Genomic DNA, 17369 nt, shown 5'->3' with positions numbered 1-17369 from the left:
CCACAGAGCAGGGAGCCCAAACTGGGATTGGATTCCAGGACCCCGGGATCAAAGGCAGACACTTAACTGAACCATCCAGCTGCCCCTTAAACATCATTTTTTTTTTAAAGCTGAATTTAAATAATTTAAATAAATGTTCATGATTCAATTAGGTACTCATAAAATATTTTTATTAACTTTTCACACTTTTTATATTGCTAGTTTCTCCCAAATTGAAAAGGGCCTTCACTATTATTATTGTTAGTGCTTATCAAAGGACCCAGGTCAGACAATGAATATCTAAAAAGTTAGTAATGTATGTAACAGCAACATTTCCAATTATAATGTATGTGAGGCAAAGATCTCTGAAACTGTAAGTTTTAGCACTATATAACAAAGACAGTTATTTTTATCAGTAATATGTACTTTGTCATAATTGTTTTTGTTTGTTTTAGTATTGACTTTTTAAAAAAATATTTTATTTATGTATTTGACAGAGAGAGAGATTGATCACAAGTAGGCAGAAAGGCCGGCAGAGAGAGAGGGGGAAACAGGGTCCCTGGTGAGCAGAAAGCCCGATGCGGGGCTCAATCCCAAGACCCTGGGATCATGACCTGAGCCAAAGGCAGCGGCTTAACCCACTGAGACACTCAGGCTCCCATACTGACATATTTTTTTAAGGAATTTTAAGTTTACAATAAAATTGAGTGGTAGATACAGAGTTTTCCCATATATTTCCTGCCCCTACACATGCACAGCTTCCTCCCTTATAACATCACTTACCATAATGATACATTTCTTGCTACACATGAGCCAACACTGACACATTAAAATGAGCCAAAGCCCATAGTTTTCCTTAGGGTACTTTTGATGTTGTACATTCTGTGGGTTTGGACAAGTGTATAATGACATGTACTCATCATTATAATATCATACACGGTATTTTCACTGTCCTAAAAATTTTCTGTGCTCTACTCATTCATCCTTCCCAGCCCCAATCTCTGGACCCTTGATCTTTTTACTCTCTCCATTGTTTTGCTTTTCCATGATGTCATATAGTTGAAATCATTCAGTATGTAGCCTTCTCAGACTGGCTTTTTTATGTAACAATATGCATTCAATGTTCCTTTGTGTCTTTTCATGATCTGATAGCTCATTTCTTTTTCGTGCTAAGTAATATCCCATTGTCTGGTTGTGTCACAATATATTTATCCATTCATTGACTGAAGGACATCTTCCCAACTACCAATGATATTGAACATCTTTTTATGTATTTATTTGCCATCTTTAGGTGGTCATTGGTAAAATGTCTGTTCAGAAGTTTTGCCCATCCTTATTTAGAGTTGTCTATATTTGAATTTAGAGAGTTCTTTATTACAGGCACAACTGCTTTATCAGATATGTGTTTCGCAAATACTTTCAGTCTGTGGCTTGTATTTACATTTTCTTTCTTTCTTTTTTTTACAGTGCTTTATGAAGAATAGAAGTTTTAAATATTGATGAATTCCAGTGAATATTATTTTTTTTTTTCTTTTAGGTATTGTGCTTTTGGTGTCATAGCTAAGAAATTGTAATCTAACACCACAAATTTTTTCACAGGTGTTTTCTTTTAGAATATGTAAGTTTTATATTTCACATTTCGGTTTATAAATGATTTGGAAGTACAGATCAAGGCATTTTGCATATTAATGTGCAATAATTACAACATCGTTTGTTGAATTACTTGGGACTTTCTATCACTGTACCATATATGTGTGGGTTCTATTTTTGGACCCTGTAAAATATTCCATTAACTATATGTCTATATTTTCCTTTATACTACATTGTCTTGGTCACAGAATTTTTTTAGAAAATCTGGAAATCAGGCGGTTGGAATCCTCTGACTTTGTCATTTTCCAAAATTGTTGATGCATTTAGTTCTTTTGAACCTCCATACAATTTTATCAGTAACTTGTCTATTTTTACCAAAAAAAAAAAAAAAAAAAAAAAAAAAAAATCCTGGTGCCTTTACTGGAATTGCCTTAAATCTGTAGATCAATTTGGAAAGAATTAGCATCTCAACAAACATGTCTTCTACTTATTATCTGTCCATTTTTTAGATCATGCTGGATTTGTTTTATCACAATTTGTAGGTTTTTTTTTCTTTTCATATATGATTCATTTATTTTGTTAGATTTATACCTAAGTGATTAATGTTTTTGTTTGCTATTGTATATACATGATATTGCAATGTAATAACAAATACATATTTTTGTCTTCATCTTTGGCTCCTGCCCAGAACTCCAAAATCTTTGTAATTTCTTAAGCAGTAAAAATGCTAGGAACATCTTTTATTCTAATGTTTGAATTTTGACCTTGGTTCATGACACAGAGCTCATAAATGCCTTGGAATTTCCTAGGTGAGAGGAGCATTGTTTGTTCCAATGGGACAACTTTTTCTGAGCTTGTGGATAGCTTCAGAATAGGGACTGACCACCAGACCAAGCCACGATTAGAAGTATGAAACTTTCAGAGAAAAGAGGGCCTGAAGCTTGAGTTCATAACTGACCATGCCTACATGAAGAAGCCTCCATAAAAATCTCTGAAGTATATCCGTACTCCAACTCACAGGAACTCCTCTGCTCACGACCCTTCTGGATCTTGCCCTGTATATATCTTCATCTGGCATACTTCTGTATCCTTTATCATATCTTTTATTATATAATAAGCAGGTAAATATAAAATATTCCTCTGAGTTTTCTGTGCCATTCTAACAAATTATTGAATGCAAAAATGGGGTTTCAGGCACCCAGATTTAGCCAGCTGGTCAGAAGTACATGTGACAACCTGAGACTTGGGCCTGGCATCTAAAGTGAGGCAGTCTTGTGAGACTGAATCCATAACTCCTGGGATCTGGAGCTACCTGTAGTTAGATAATGCCAGAATCAAATTTAATTTTAGGACACTAAGCTGGTATAGAGAATTAGTCAGTCTCTGGTCACAGAAATGAATTGACATGACTAGTAGAGGAGAAACAGGAGAGTTTTTTCTACAGTACTATTTTTATTTTAATCCAATGTTAAAGAAACTAACTGAATTTTTGAAATATTGAATTTGAATCTTGTGATATTGTTAAACTCACATATGAGTTCTTATTACTTTTTTGTAGATTCTTTGGAATTACCAACATCAAATAATCATGTCTTCTGAGGATGCAGACATTAATTTCTTCTCTTGAATCTGTCTATTTATTTATTTATTTTTATTTTGTCTCATCACATTGGCTAGAACTTCCATTGCAATGTAGAATAATGATAAGGAGAGCAGGTATACTTGCCTATTATTAATCATAGGGACAGCACTCAGGTGTTCACCATCAATAACAATATAAGTCGTACTTTTTTTTTTTTTGTGGATTGTCTTAACCCTATTAATGGAATCTTCAATTCATACTTTGCTGACAGTTTTTTTTTTTCTTTTTACTCAAGAATGATATTTTAACTTTTCAATTTTATTTTTCTGTATCAGTTCGGTTGATCATATAGATTTCATTGTTTAGTCTGCTTATTGGTGAATTACAATTACTGTTTTCTGAATGCTGAAACAACTTTAAATTTTCAAGAAAAGCCAACTTGATCATAATGTAGTATCAACTTTATATATTTCTTTTTAAAAAAATATTTTAGGGGCACCTGGGTGGCTTAGTGGGTTAAAGCCTCTGCCTCCTCGGGGCGCCTGCGTGGCTCAGTGGGTTAAAGCCTCTGCCTTCGGCTCAGGTCATGATCCCAGGGTCCTGGGATCGAGCCCCGCATCAGACTCTCTGCTCAGCAGGGAGCCTGCTTCTCTCTCTCTCTCTCTCTCTCTCTCTGCCTGCCTCTCTGCCTACTTGTGATCTCTGTCTAATAAATAAATAAATCTTTTTAAAAAATTATTTATTTATTTGACACAGAAAGAGATCACAAGTAAGCAGAGAGGCAGGCAGAGAGAGATGCGGAAGCAGGCTCCCTGCTGAGCTAAGAGCCTAATGTGGGGCTCCATCCCAGGACCCTGAGATCATGACCTGAGCCAAAGGCAGAGGCTTAACCCATTGAGCCACACAGTTATCCCAATTTCATATATTTCTTGAATTGTTTCTGTCTTAAAAAAAAAAATAGTTCCTTTTTAAAAATTTTTATTTAAATTCTAGTTAGTTAACATGCAGTGTAATATTGATTTCAGGAATAAAATTCAGTGATTTATCACTTACATACAACACCCAGTGCTAATCATAACAAGTGCCCTCCTTAATACCCATCAACCAACTAGCTCATCTCCCACCCATCTTCCTTCATCACCCCTCAGTTTGTTCTCTATCATTAAAATTTCCTATGGTTTGTTTCCCTCTTTCTTTTTTCCCCTTCCCATTTGTTCATTTGTTTTGTTTCTTAAATTCCACATGTGAATGAAACCATATGGTATTTGTCTTTCTCTCATTTATATACCTTAGCGTAATACACTCTAGCTCTATCTGTATCATTGCAAATGTTAAGATTTTATTCTTTCTGGTGGCTGAGTGATATTCCATTTTACATATATCCATATATATGTATCTATCTCTCTGTATAGAAAAATATCATATATATGGTATTTTTCTATCCATATATAAAATGGATTCAAAATAATCCTCTTTATTCATTCATCAGTTGATGGACATTTGGGCTCTTTCCATAGCTTGGCTATAGTTGATAATGTTGCTATAAACATTGAGGTCATCCATGTAACCCTTCAATTCTGTATTTTTGCATCCTTTGGGTACATACCTAGTAATGCAATTGCTGGGTTGTAGGGTAGGTCTATTTTTAACTCTTTGAGGAACCTCCATATTGTTTTCCAGAGTGGCTGCTCCGGTTTGAATTCCCACTGATAGTGCAAGATTGTTCCCCTGTCTTTGTACCCTTGCCAACACCTGCTGTGTCAAATGACTGAAAGCCATCAGTTCTTTTCCCTTTTCCATCATGACTCTTTGGAAGGAAGTCACTCTTCAAAACCCACACTTAAGAACTGGGGAGTTATGTTCAATCTCCTTGAAGTCAGAATATCTATATAAATTATTTATAATTTTCCTGACAAGGAGGTTTGTCTCTTCTCCCTCACTTATTTATTCAAAAATTTCTTAATACTGCTATGCACTAGTAACTATTCTACATTGATGGGATTGTATTAAAGGGTCATAAAACAGACAATTGAAAAGAACTCCTAGTGGCAATAGTCAGAACAATTTGAGCAAACACATACATAAATAAATTAGTATTCATTTATAACCCAAAGATAAAATGAATATCCATGAGTTCATATTAATATAAGTAAATGATTGAAGGAATAAATGCATCAGAGAGAAAAGACAAAGCTCCTATGCAAAAGTATTCTAAATAGTTAATTTAGATACCCCACCTTCAACGAAGTGGGGCATAATTTCCCATTCCATCAGTGTGGGCTACCCATGGCAATTTCCTTCTAAAAAGTGCCCTATGGAAAGAGAAAAATTAACTTTCCAGTGAAACATGCAGAGTAAATTTACTCCACAGTAACTTCACAGCAGAGAAATCTGTCAAACACTACCTCAGCCAGATGATCAATGTCAACATCTGTAGTAAAAATCATGTGGATGGTATTTACCCTTGATATCATGTGTTAGAAATAGGATTTTATTTTGTGTTCTTTCTCTAAGAGACCCATGATCCAAGTGTAAATAGAAAAAAAAAATCAGAAAATTTTTAATACAGAGTCATTCGACAAAATATCTGACTAACGTTTCTCACTACTATAAATATCAAAAACAAAGGGAATCTGGAAAACCATCACAGCCAAGAATCATTAGCATAAAGAAACACAACGACTAAATGCATGCCATATCCTGGACAGGATCTTGAAACAGAACAAGGATATTAGGTAAAAATCAAGGAAATCTGAAGAAAGCATGGGCTTTAGCTAATAATAATGTATCAGTATTGGTTCAGGAATTATAACAAAAGTGTTATACTACAAGACATTAATAGTAGGGGAAACAGTGGGGGATAGATGGAAACTGTGCTATCTTTCCATTTTACTGTATAAACTGTATTAAGCAAGAAAGTTTATTTCAAACAAAATAACTTTAAAAATACACTGAAGAAATACTTATTTAGTCATAACGTAGCACATATATGCTTATATATGTATATATATCTACCTCGGGGAACACAAAAGCACTTAAGAAATTAAAACTTTAAAAGGAGAGGAAACAATGGAATGGAAAATATCCATGCATCGCAAATGTAGATTTGAAGTATGTGCTGTCTGACTGCAGACTACAGTTACAAATTTTTCAAGTCTCTACAGATATGCTGAATTTAGAACAAATAGGAACCCCAGGGTTAGGTGACTTGCAGTCCATCTGATTACAGCTTCAGAATTTTAAGGGGATTCTATCTGTAATAAGTGCTTCTCCATCACCCTTTTTATTCTCTCCTTGGAGAATGTGTTCAGTGGTATTTGTCCTTAACAGTGGAACCTGAATTTATGTATTGTCACATATATAACAGTATATATTCTTTCCCACAAGAAATAATTATGGTACCAGACCTATGTCAAAGGCTCTTTATGCCATTCACTATGTGGAGAATGAATTTATCCTCATAAATTTCTCTTCAGATGTGTGTAATGACTAGCAATTTGCTATCATTTCTGCTGGCCAGGTAGCAATAGCTACATTCATTTTGTATGAAATAAGAAGTAAATGTATTATGTATATAAAATCACATTATCATTATGCATTTCCTACAAAACAACTAAGGTTCAATATTTGGAAAATAATCCCATTTTGGGTATTTCTGGCAAAGAGACAATACCTATTTCTTATAAAAATGTCTTTTGTGTGAAAGTATTCTTTCATTGCTTTTGTGACTATCCAATTTTAGGTAAGGTTGAGCAAATCAGGAGTAATGGTAATCCCTGAAATAGACTCTGTGTGTTTGGGTCCCTGAACAAACACAGTATTTTAAATCACTATCTTTGGGAATTTTCCCCTGCACATCAGAGACACAACTTTTGTACAAAAATAGCTCTAGTGGCTGTAGTAGGAAAAGATGAGAGTAAATGTTTTAACTGATATTTTTTTTTTCCCTAGAGAACCTAGAAATTTTTAAATTATGTTATAAGTGCTGCAGATTTTATTATTCAAACATGCATTAATAAAATTATTTGGGAATCATAAAGTTTACCAAAAAAAGTGAGCAAAAAATAAAATAAGCACAATTTAATTTTAAACATCAGTTATTTCAGAAAATACTCTGGTAAAAATATATAATGATTTCAATTTGTATGGGGGAAATGCACTTTTGACCAAAAATGATGTATGTGCAACTTTACTCTAAAGTTGGTTATTTATTACATGTTGCACAAGTCATTTTTACCTGTCATAGATTTATCTATAGTATTATTCTTTACATAGATTATTGTAGGTACAAAATAATCAAGTGTCGGGATGCCTGGGTGGCTCAGTTGGTTAAGCCACTGCTGTAGGCTCAGGTCAGGATCCCAGGGTCCTGGGATGGAGTTCCACATTGGGCTTCTTGCCCAGTGGGGAGTCTTCTTCTCCCTCTGCCTGGTCTGCCTGACACTCCCCCTGCTTGTGTACTCTCTCTCTCTCTCTCAAATAAATAAATAAAATCTTAAAAAAAAATCAAGTGTCAATTTTTTTCCTTTTTAAATTTGCCTAAAAGAAACTATTTTAGAATTTAGTGAGTAAAGCACTTTTTTTTTAATTGATAAAGTTAAAATCTCATTTCTGTTACAAGATAACCCTTTTAAAAAACTTTTCTATCCAGATGAGAACACATTAAGAGAGTATATTTGAAACAATAAACAAAGATATTTAAAGATCATAAAGAAATTATTTCAAAAACTATTTTCTTTTCAACCAATATATATCCCCTTTAAAAATACTATATTTTAGGTACAAATACCTATAATCTCTCCAAAAATAATATTATGTTAGCACAGTACTTATCATGAAACTTGCTTTAAACAGATCATGGATTACTATTGGTGGGTATATCTTAGATTCATGTAGAGGTAGCATATTGATAGGCTACTACAGATATGTTCAGAGAAAGGTTGGTAAGTTACTCTGGACCCAACTATATAGTACAGGCAGAATTGGTGTCCAATTGAATGATATTCTGTGATGGTTTTATAACTTAATTAATGCTATCTTTTCCATATTTACCAATTTCACCAATAAATACTCAGCCAAAATGGAAAATATAATCCAATCAGTTATTTGAAAATATAAAATATCTTACAGTTATTTCAGTAACTTGAAATGTTTTACTCGACCCAATTTAACAGTTTTGTCAGTTTAAAAATGCACAAAACCAAAAATTAAGTTAGATTATTTGCCTTGTAAACATATAAAAATTATGAGTTGGTCTTTTAAAGCAAATCTGGGTAATTTAAGGTGAACACTCTTTTTGTCTTAGAATTTCTTATTTAATATCTAAAATAGGAAATATTTCTATGTAGTTGTATTACCTTCCATCATAATTAGTGAATCTGAATCACAAGTTTCCAAATGATTCTAGGAGCCTATTTTATCTGCACAGGAAGAAATATTTGGATGAAACATTTTGTAAAATTGAACCAGTTTGTATGTTATGAAACTAACACCCACTTCCATATGTTCGTGTTAATTAATTTCAGAGTGTTAGTTTGCTGTCATGTAGACAAATCCATAAAAGAGCATAGACCACTCTACCCCCCAAGATAGTGAATGACAAGGCTTTGGCAGCAGATGGTGACTAGGTCATTCCTTTTTCCATCTGGAATCATACCTGACTAGATTAGAAAACACAGCAATATCATGAGAAATATCATATATTATTTATTCCTGGACTGCCTAACTCAGAGCAGTATGCAGGAATGTCTTCACAAAGTCAAATGTGTGGCTGGAGATGCTGGGGAAATCAGAGCATTAATTACCTTTATTGATTCTACCATTGAGTTTTGCACCATATTTTAGATGGGCCAACTGATGAAAATCAGACTTATGTCCTGATATTAAAGATAAAAATCACCTGCAGACTTATGAAAAGTTGGATGAAAAATCAACAGTTTTTCCAGTTCACTGAAGGTTTGAGTGGAAAGGACAGAGTATTCCAGAAACTCTTCACAGGTAGTTGGCAAACTGGCTCACAGAATAAATAGTCCCATATGCACCTTGATGATCTAGATCAATGTCAAAATTATTTAGATAAAGACATAGAGTTAGCAGAGTGAAATGTTTGTTTATACTGATTTTCCATTAAAATGAAGGGACAAGTGAAAGGACAAATGGATGTCATTCATACTGCATGTAATAACTGAAGACAAAATAACTTTATGAACCAATCTCTTTGAAATATCAGACTTAAATATAACCTGCAATGAATATTTGCTGACTTGAGTTAGTTTCTACATGTGGTTAATTGGTAATTCTTAACTCAGAAAATTCATGCTTCAGCTTTTTTTTTCCTCTTTTTTTCAGGTTAAAATATTTCTTTCATAATAGTTAAAGTAAAAATTTAAGTTAATAATTTTGTTGATGAAATGCTAAATACATGTATATTTTCTTGTCTTTTTCCTTCAATTCTTGCCATACCATTTCTTGTTTTTCTTGCTGTAGTGATTTTCTTTGGGCTGGCTGAATTTGGATGTTGATGGTGTAAGTTATTAGTTTCCCAAGTAGAATGTCCATTAAGTTGATTTAGATTACTTAGCAAGAAAGCTAAATATCACAATAAGTGGAGGAGATAACCCTGACATGTAGGATGGGATAACCCATTTTCCAAGAATTAAATCTCCTTTAACCTTACAATGTGCATAGCATTTATTGATCATTGATAAATCTTCAAAGATTATATCCTTTTTAGAATCATCATAATTAAAATATGAACTAGAAAGTGTCCTGGTTGATGATATCTGAAAACAATCTGAATATATGGGTCTATAAGAATACTACGTGCTAAACCAAAGGTGCTAAATAAGGTAGACAACATTTATTTTCTATCACACTGATGTAGTTTTTGAATGTTGGTGAGGTCCAGACCCAATGGCCAAGAAAGCATTCTTGAGACATCTTTGGTGCAAAAAGTGGTTTTATTAAAGCATGGGGACAGGACCCATGGGAAAAAAGAGCTGTTGCACTGGGGATAAGAGGAATGATTATATTCTTGGGATTTGGGGGAGGCAAGGAAAAAGGGGGAAGTCCAAAGTCCATTTTCATATGCTAAAGAATATCCTTAGGATACTGGAGGCCTGGCTAGCCTAAGTTAAGGTTATGTTTCCTTCTAGTAAGGCATTAATGGTTAAGATACTTGGGAGTTTCCTGGAGGAACATTATACTCTGCCTATCTCAGGTTCTTGTCAACAATGGGCTGAAAGTCATAAAGAAATTTGATTTTCTTAGGGATGGCTTAGTCTGTTAAATGTCTGCCTTGGGCTCAGGTCATGATCCCTGGGTCCCGGGATTGAGTTCCACATTGGCTCCTTGCTCAGTGAGAGGCCTGCTTCTACCACTGCCTGCTACTTCCCCTGCTTGTGCACTTGCTCTCTCTCTCTCTCTCTCTCTGACAAATAAATAAATGAAATCTTTAAAAAAATAAATTTAATTTTGTTTACTTTCCTTTCTGCCTTGGTTTCCCACATCACTATGGAGGGGAAGGTGATATTAGGGGTCCAGGAAATTGATATATGGGTCTCTGGAAGTTAGGGTATGGATAAGAATGCTTTTTCCTTATAAATCACTAAGACATTGGTTAATTGATGGAGACTCATGTCTTGTAGGACTGTTATCTCTCTTAGTTAACCATTTCATTTTTTTTCCTTCCCTTAGTTTTATGGCAGCCAAGAGTGCCTGAGAAATGTCACAGTTTGCCCTCAGCTTGCCTTCTGCTCCCTCATCAACAATACATAGTATTTGGTAATGTTTTAAGATAATCACATGTCTTAGATTTGATTGACCAACAAGTCTATGCTGTGTTTTAACCTTTAAAAAGGTAACATAAAGACAAATATTTTTGCTCAAAATTCAGGGTAAGTAGCAATTACTTCTGTGTCAATATATCATATTATCACATGCAACTTTGCTAATTATGTTTTCATTTTGTTTAAGCAATGATATCAAAAGATTACATTGTGGAAAAATACAGGTAAAATGAAAAAAAATATGCTTTAAAAGAGGAAGGAGATAAATAGGCTTGCACATGTTTTCTTTATTCTTTTATCTGCTCATTAATTGCCAAAAATAATAGCACAATTTCAAATTATTTTCATCCTTTGGCAATAATGTTTTAGATCATCTTCAGAAGATAGTTGTAATTATTGTAATAGTTATTTTATGGTTTAATTCTCATCCTTGATCTTCAAAACATACTCTATATACATTATGTCTTAATGGATATTGCTTTTAGTGATGTTATTTTCCCATTAGTACTTTTGGGGAAGTTAACTTCATAATACAAATAAGTGATGTTTCATGAATTTATTTATGTGAATTCCTGTTAGATTAGTTCTTGAGAATCATCTAATGATAAAGGCACAGGGCAATAAACTTTTTTGATTTTGTGTTCTAAACTCAGAGGAATAGCTTGAGGGACTATTATGCAGACCATAAAAAGCTATATTGAATACAATTAAAAATAAGAGAGAAATTTTATGATAAAACCATGTTAACTTTTGCAGTTATTTCAGTATTTTCATTTTTTTTAACTGTCAGACATGCCTGATTTTCTTCTGTATTTCTTAAAAAAACAAAACGAAACAAAACAAAAAACAAACCAAAAAACTCACACTATTGTTCCTAAGAGAAACAAATGCAATAACTTTGTAGGTTATTATCACTTCACATTATAAATTAGTATACTCCAAGAATTCTAATGTTTTTCATTCATTTGACTAGCATCTTATCCGTCAATAAATTACAAAGAAAACAATGAAAAACAATTTACATGAAAAATCTTTGGTCAACTCTGAAAGACTCTCATGCTATTTTTACTTTTATTTATTTATTTATTTATTTATTTATTTATTGGAATTTGCTATCACAAGTTAGTTTTTCCACTAGAAAATCAAGTTGGCTTCATTTATAGCTACCAGTCTAATTGAGTATGTCAAGTAGCAGAGTAGAGTAGAGTGATCTACCCTAAATCTCTCTGGCATCTATTCTGTTATATCATACATGGATTCTTCTAGATTATTTATAAATGCCTCTCAAATTAAGTTTTTGATTTGCATATTTGCTTATTTGTTTAAGAAAGGGTATGATGGCCTCTAGTGGTACAGAAAGAAACATCAATGCTTACATTTTCAAAGCAATAACAAACTTATTTTTATAAAAATAAAACTATGAAATTCATGCACGTGTTCATGGCACATTGTAATTTTTTAAAATAATTACTCTCAACACATTTATGCACATAAACAGTAAAATACACTCAGTTGTTACATACATAAAGTGCATACTTAAGTATATGTTATAAGGTTATTGAATGTGCTTCATTGTAGGGGGTATGAGTTATTGATGGCATAATGAGAATTTAAGAATTTAGAAAATTTATTCACAATTTAGGATATGCATTAAATGTAGCTACCTTTGTGAACAATCATAATACCTACAACAACAAAAGTTAATAGTAACTGAAAATTTATTATGTGCCAAGAACTGTGCTGTATTACATAGAGCAGAATTTTTAACATTGCAATAACCAGATCAGTTCACATCATTGTAACTCATATTTTATAGCAAAAGAAACTAAGCTTCAAGAATGTACATTTTTAAGTTAACATCCCATACTTTAAGGGCAGATATAGGTTTCATACTCAGGTTTTCTGTCTTCAGACTCCAAAATCTCAATAACTGTTTTATATCAATCAAAATTGTGATCATATTTTATAAGAATCAATAAAAAGTTGTTTTTTTTAGTGATATACATTTTTAATATGAAAGTACTTACTGAAAATAATCTTTTTGAAAGATTGTAACTATTAAAATGCATTTGTTATTGTGCTTAAAATGTAAGTCAAAATCTCAATTTCAAACTCTTTTTTATAAAATGCAGACATTCTAAATTTTTATGTTGGACTTATTGGATGGCATACTTTATGAGGTGGTACCAAATAGAAACAATAAAAACGAGCACATTCTTAACTATAGAAAATAGGAGCGCCTGGGTGGCTTAAGGGGTTAAGCCTCTGCCTTTGGCTCAGGTCATGATCTCAAGGGTCCTAAAATAGAGCTCAATTTCGGGCTTCCTGCTCAGTGGAGAGTCTGCTTCTCCTTCTCCCTCTGCTTCGTCCCCTGCTTTGCTCTCTTTCTCTGTCAAATAAATCAATAAAAATCTTAAAAAAAAAAAACAAACTACAGAGAACAAATTGATGGTTACTGGAGGGGAGATGGGCAGGGAATAGGCTAGATGAGTGATGGGGATTAAGGCGGGCACTTGTTATGATGACCACTGGGTGTTGTATGTAAATGATGAATTACTAAAATCTACATCTGAAACCAATATTATACTATGTTAAGTAATTGGAATCTATATAAAAACTAAAAAAAAAAAAATTTGTTGTTATCTTATTTGGGAAACAGATTTTTTTTTAAAGAATTTATTTATTTATTTGAGAAAAAGATATCACAAGTGGGAAAGACAGAGAGAGAGGGAGAAGCAAACTCCCCGCTGAGCCAGGGAGCCCATGTGGGACTCTAGCCCAGGACCCTGGGATGATGAATTGAGCTTAAAGACAAACACTTAACCAACAGAGCCACCCAGGTGCCCAGACTGAATAATTTTAACAACTGGATACTGTTAAGTGAAACATACTGGTACCCGTTTACTCAGAAATTTTCTTAGGAATGACTAAATAAAAATTTCCATAATTTTGCTAAGTTAGCATGTAACCATATTCCTTCTCTTCCTTCCTTTTCTTACTCCCTCTTCTTCATTCTTTCCCTCCATCTTTTCCTTCCTTTTGCATTATATCTGATTTTCCCCCTAAATATACATGCATGAAAATGGACTGATTTTGGTGTACAAGTCTGAGTTTAGAATATATATATAGTTTGTCTGATGACCACTATGATTACGCTATGGAAGAGTTTTACACCCAAAAAAACTCATCTGTACTGCCCCTTTGTAGTCAACACTCCCTCCAAACCTCTGTCACAGATTGATCTCTATTCCTATAGTTTTCCTTTTCTAGATATTATATAAATGGGATCATACAGTATGCAGCATTTTGAAATTGGTTTCTTTCTCTCAGCAAAATACCTTTGAGATTCACCTCTGATACTGGGTTTATCAATAGTTTGTTTGCTTTCCTTGCTGGTATTACTCCATACATGGATATACTTATAGTCTGTTTATCCATTCACCTGTTAAAGGAATTTTGTGTTGTGTTTATTATACAATGATCATGAAGAAACATTCATGCCCAGTTTTTGCGTGAATGTAAGTTTTCATTTCTCTAAGGTAAATAGCTTGCCAGTCATAGGGCAATTTTGTTTCATATTATATGTCAAACTGATCTGTTTTTAACTTTCAGATTCTCTTTTGAAAAAAATATTCTTTGCCAATCCATATTATTTTTTGCTTTCTGTTCATTTTCCTTGAGCAAAACGATCAAAATGTCTAGATTTATTTATTTATTTATTTATTTATATTATTTTTAAAGACTTTATTTATTTTACAGAAAGTGAGAGTGAGAGAGAGCATAATAAGGGGGGCTGCAGAGGGAGGGGAAAAACAGGCTTCCCACCAAGCAGGGAGCCCAAACTGGGGCTCATTCCAGGATCCTGGGATCACGACTTGAACCAAAGGCAGATGCTTAATCTACTAAGCCACCCAGGGGCTCCTTTAGCTTGTGTTTAAAAGATTACTTATTTTAGAGTCATCTGGATGGCTCAGTAGGTTCAGTTTTTGACTCCTGGTTTTGTCTCAAGTCTTGCTCTCATGGGTCCTGAGATTTAGAATTACCTGGAGTCCAGTTTCTGGGATCTGCTCTGTGCTCAGTGGGGAGTTTGCTTGAATATTCTGTTTTTCTGCCCATCCTCTCACTGGATATCTCATTCTCTTTCTCTCAAATAAATAAATAAATCTTTAAAAAAAAGAAAATATTATTCACTTTAGTGAAATTTGTAAACCTCTACTTTATTTTCATCATAGTTTTGAGATAGTCTGTTTCTATGCTCTCGGTTTTCTTCTATATAAAGGAAAAATGACACTGCTGGACTGGGTATTCTATAACTTATGTCATATTTTAACTTATTTTGAAGAATCTTATAATAACTACCTTATCATATAAACATAAATAAATATTTTGTATATAAATTTTCTTTTGATACATATTATTATGCTGCTTTCTAATTCAAATTTGATCTATATTAGTTTATTGATCAAGGAAAGACTTGGGATACAGTAGAAGGCAGGATATATACCTTATTTTGAAATATTAATTCAGTGCTTCTTCTAATTAGTCATATATTATCAAAGGTAGGGAGGCATGTGTTGTTAACTGAGTAGAAAGACAGACTTTGTTGGAGGAGCTGTCATCAACAGCCTTCGGTATGGCAGTAATGATAATGAACATTATGATGTCTTAATAACCATCTCAATTGGCTATTAAAATGCAGCATTGCACATTAAAATTATTTTATTACTCCTGAAGAAATATTCAACAATATGCAGTTACTCAATAGCTTTCTGCTGTTTAGTGGTAACTATAACTTTCATATGAGTTCTTGCTTTTTCAAAAATTCTGCTGAAAATAAAACAAAACAAAACAAAACTCTCTCAGGGGAACCTAGGTCTCTCAACTGTTAAGCATCTGCCTTTTGGCTCAAGTCATGAGGTCCTGGGATGGACGCCCACTTTGGGCTCCTTGCTGAGCAGGGAGTCTGCTTCCCCCTCTCCCTCTGTCCCTCCTTCTGCTCATGCTCTCTCTCTCTCAAATAAATAAATAAAATCTTTAAAAAGAAAACTTTACTTATCTCTCTATCATCTCTATCTATCTAATTTGACAGCACTATTAGACTGTGATCATCTTCTTAGCTTCTCCTCATTTAAATCTCTCCTCCTCCAGTACAACAATGTCTTAGAACTGGAATTGTTTATAATATTTTCAGACAAACATCATTACTATATATGTATATTATATACATATATACATATATTATATACAATATATCATATTATATATAATGTATATATTATATATATGTATATATTATATACAATATACGTATATATTATATACATATATACATACATATTATACACACACACACACACACACACACACACACATATGAATGAAATAGAGTACTGAGAAGATAATACTTATTTTCAGGGCCTCTATAATTTAAGTACAAGATTAAGTCATAGCTAAGAAAGACTAATGAGTCATACATGCAAAAGTTGAAACTTCAAATTTGAAACTATGGATAAATAAAATATTTTTATAAATTTGATTTCTAATTATGAATGGAAATTTGGATAAAAACTTTGAAGAGGTCCACTTTAATGTAGAATTGATGTTCTATATCAAAAAATTAATAAATTTGAACATATATAGATTCACCCAAAATAGAAATTAGAAGGTGTTTTTGGAGGGAATTGTGTTCCTCCAAAATTCATATGTTAAAGTCCTAACTCCCAGTGTGTGGTTGTACTAAGAGATAAGACTTTTAGGAAGGTTAGATGAGGTTATATGAGTGGGACTGTAATCTAATAGGACTGATATCCTTGTAAGAGGGAGAGACACCAGAGATGTGGCTGCAGAGAGAAAAGGCCATGTGAGGACACATGTAAGGCAAGGAGAGGGACCTCACTAGAAAATAAATCTTTAAACACCTTGATCTTAGACTTTTAGCATCCAGAACTGTGAGAAAATTAATGTCTACTGTTAAAGTCATACAATCTTTTGGTATTTTGTTGTGGAAATCCTAGAAGAACAATGCAGGGTAATACCAGTTCAATGGATTTCAGAACATGTCCTGAACAGGCATAAGTGTTAGAAACAATTATGTGTGGGCCTCTAGTAAGATAAAATTTTTTTTTGTGGGAGTTTGGGTAAGGGTTTCTGTGATTGACCAAAGGACTGATATTAATGTCAGAGACAAATTGTTTCTTTGTTCTTCATTTTCTGCCAAAAGCTCTTTCTATTGGTATATCAAAATGGAAACCTTTAGAATAATGACTTTTGTTATTATGTGGTCATATGTCACATTTGTTTTTATATGTTTAAACATAATCATAGTTTATGCTATTTTCTGTCATTTATTTCAATTTATATTATCTCCTATATTTTAACTGTGCCATTAAAATTGTATAAATTTATTCCATAATTATTTATTAATTGCTCCT

The sequence above is a fragment of the Enhydra lutris genome, unplaced genomic scaffold (assembly GCF_002288905.1).
Source record: "Enhydra lutris kenyoni isolate GAN:26980312 unplaced genomic scaffold, ASM228890v2 scaffoldscaffold21, whole genome shotgun sequence".
In the NCBI taxonomy this organism is placed as follows: Eukaryota; Metazoa; Chordata; class Mammalia; order Carnivora; family Mustelidae; genus Enhydra; species Enhydra lutris.
The sequence above is the reverse complement of the archived record's forward strand: the minus strand, read 5'-3'. Positions refer to the sequence as shown.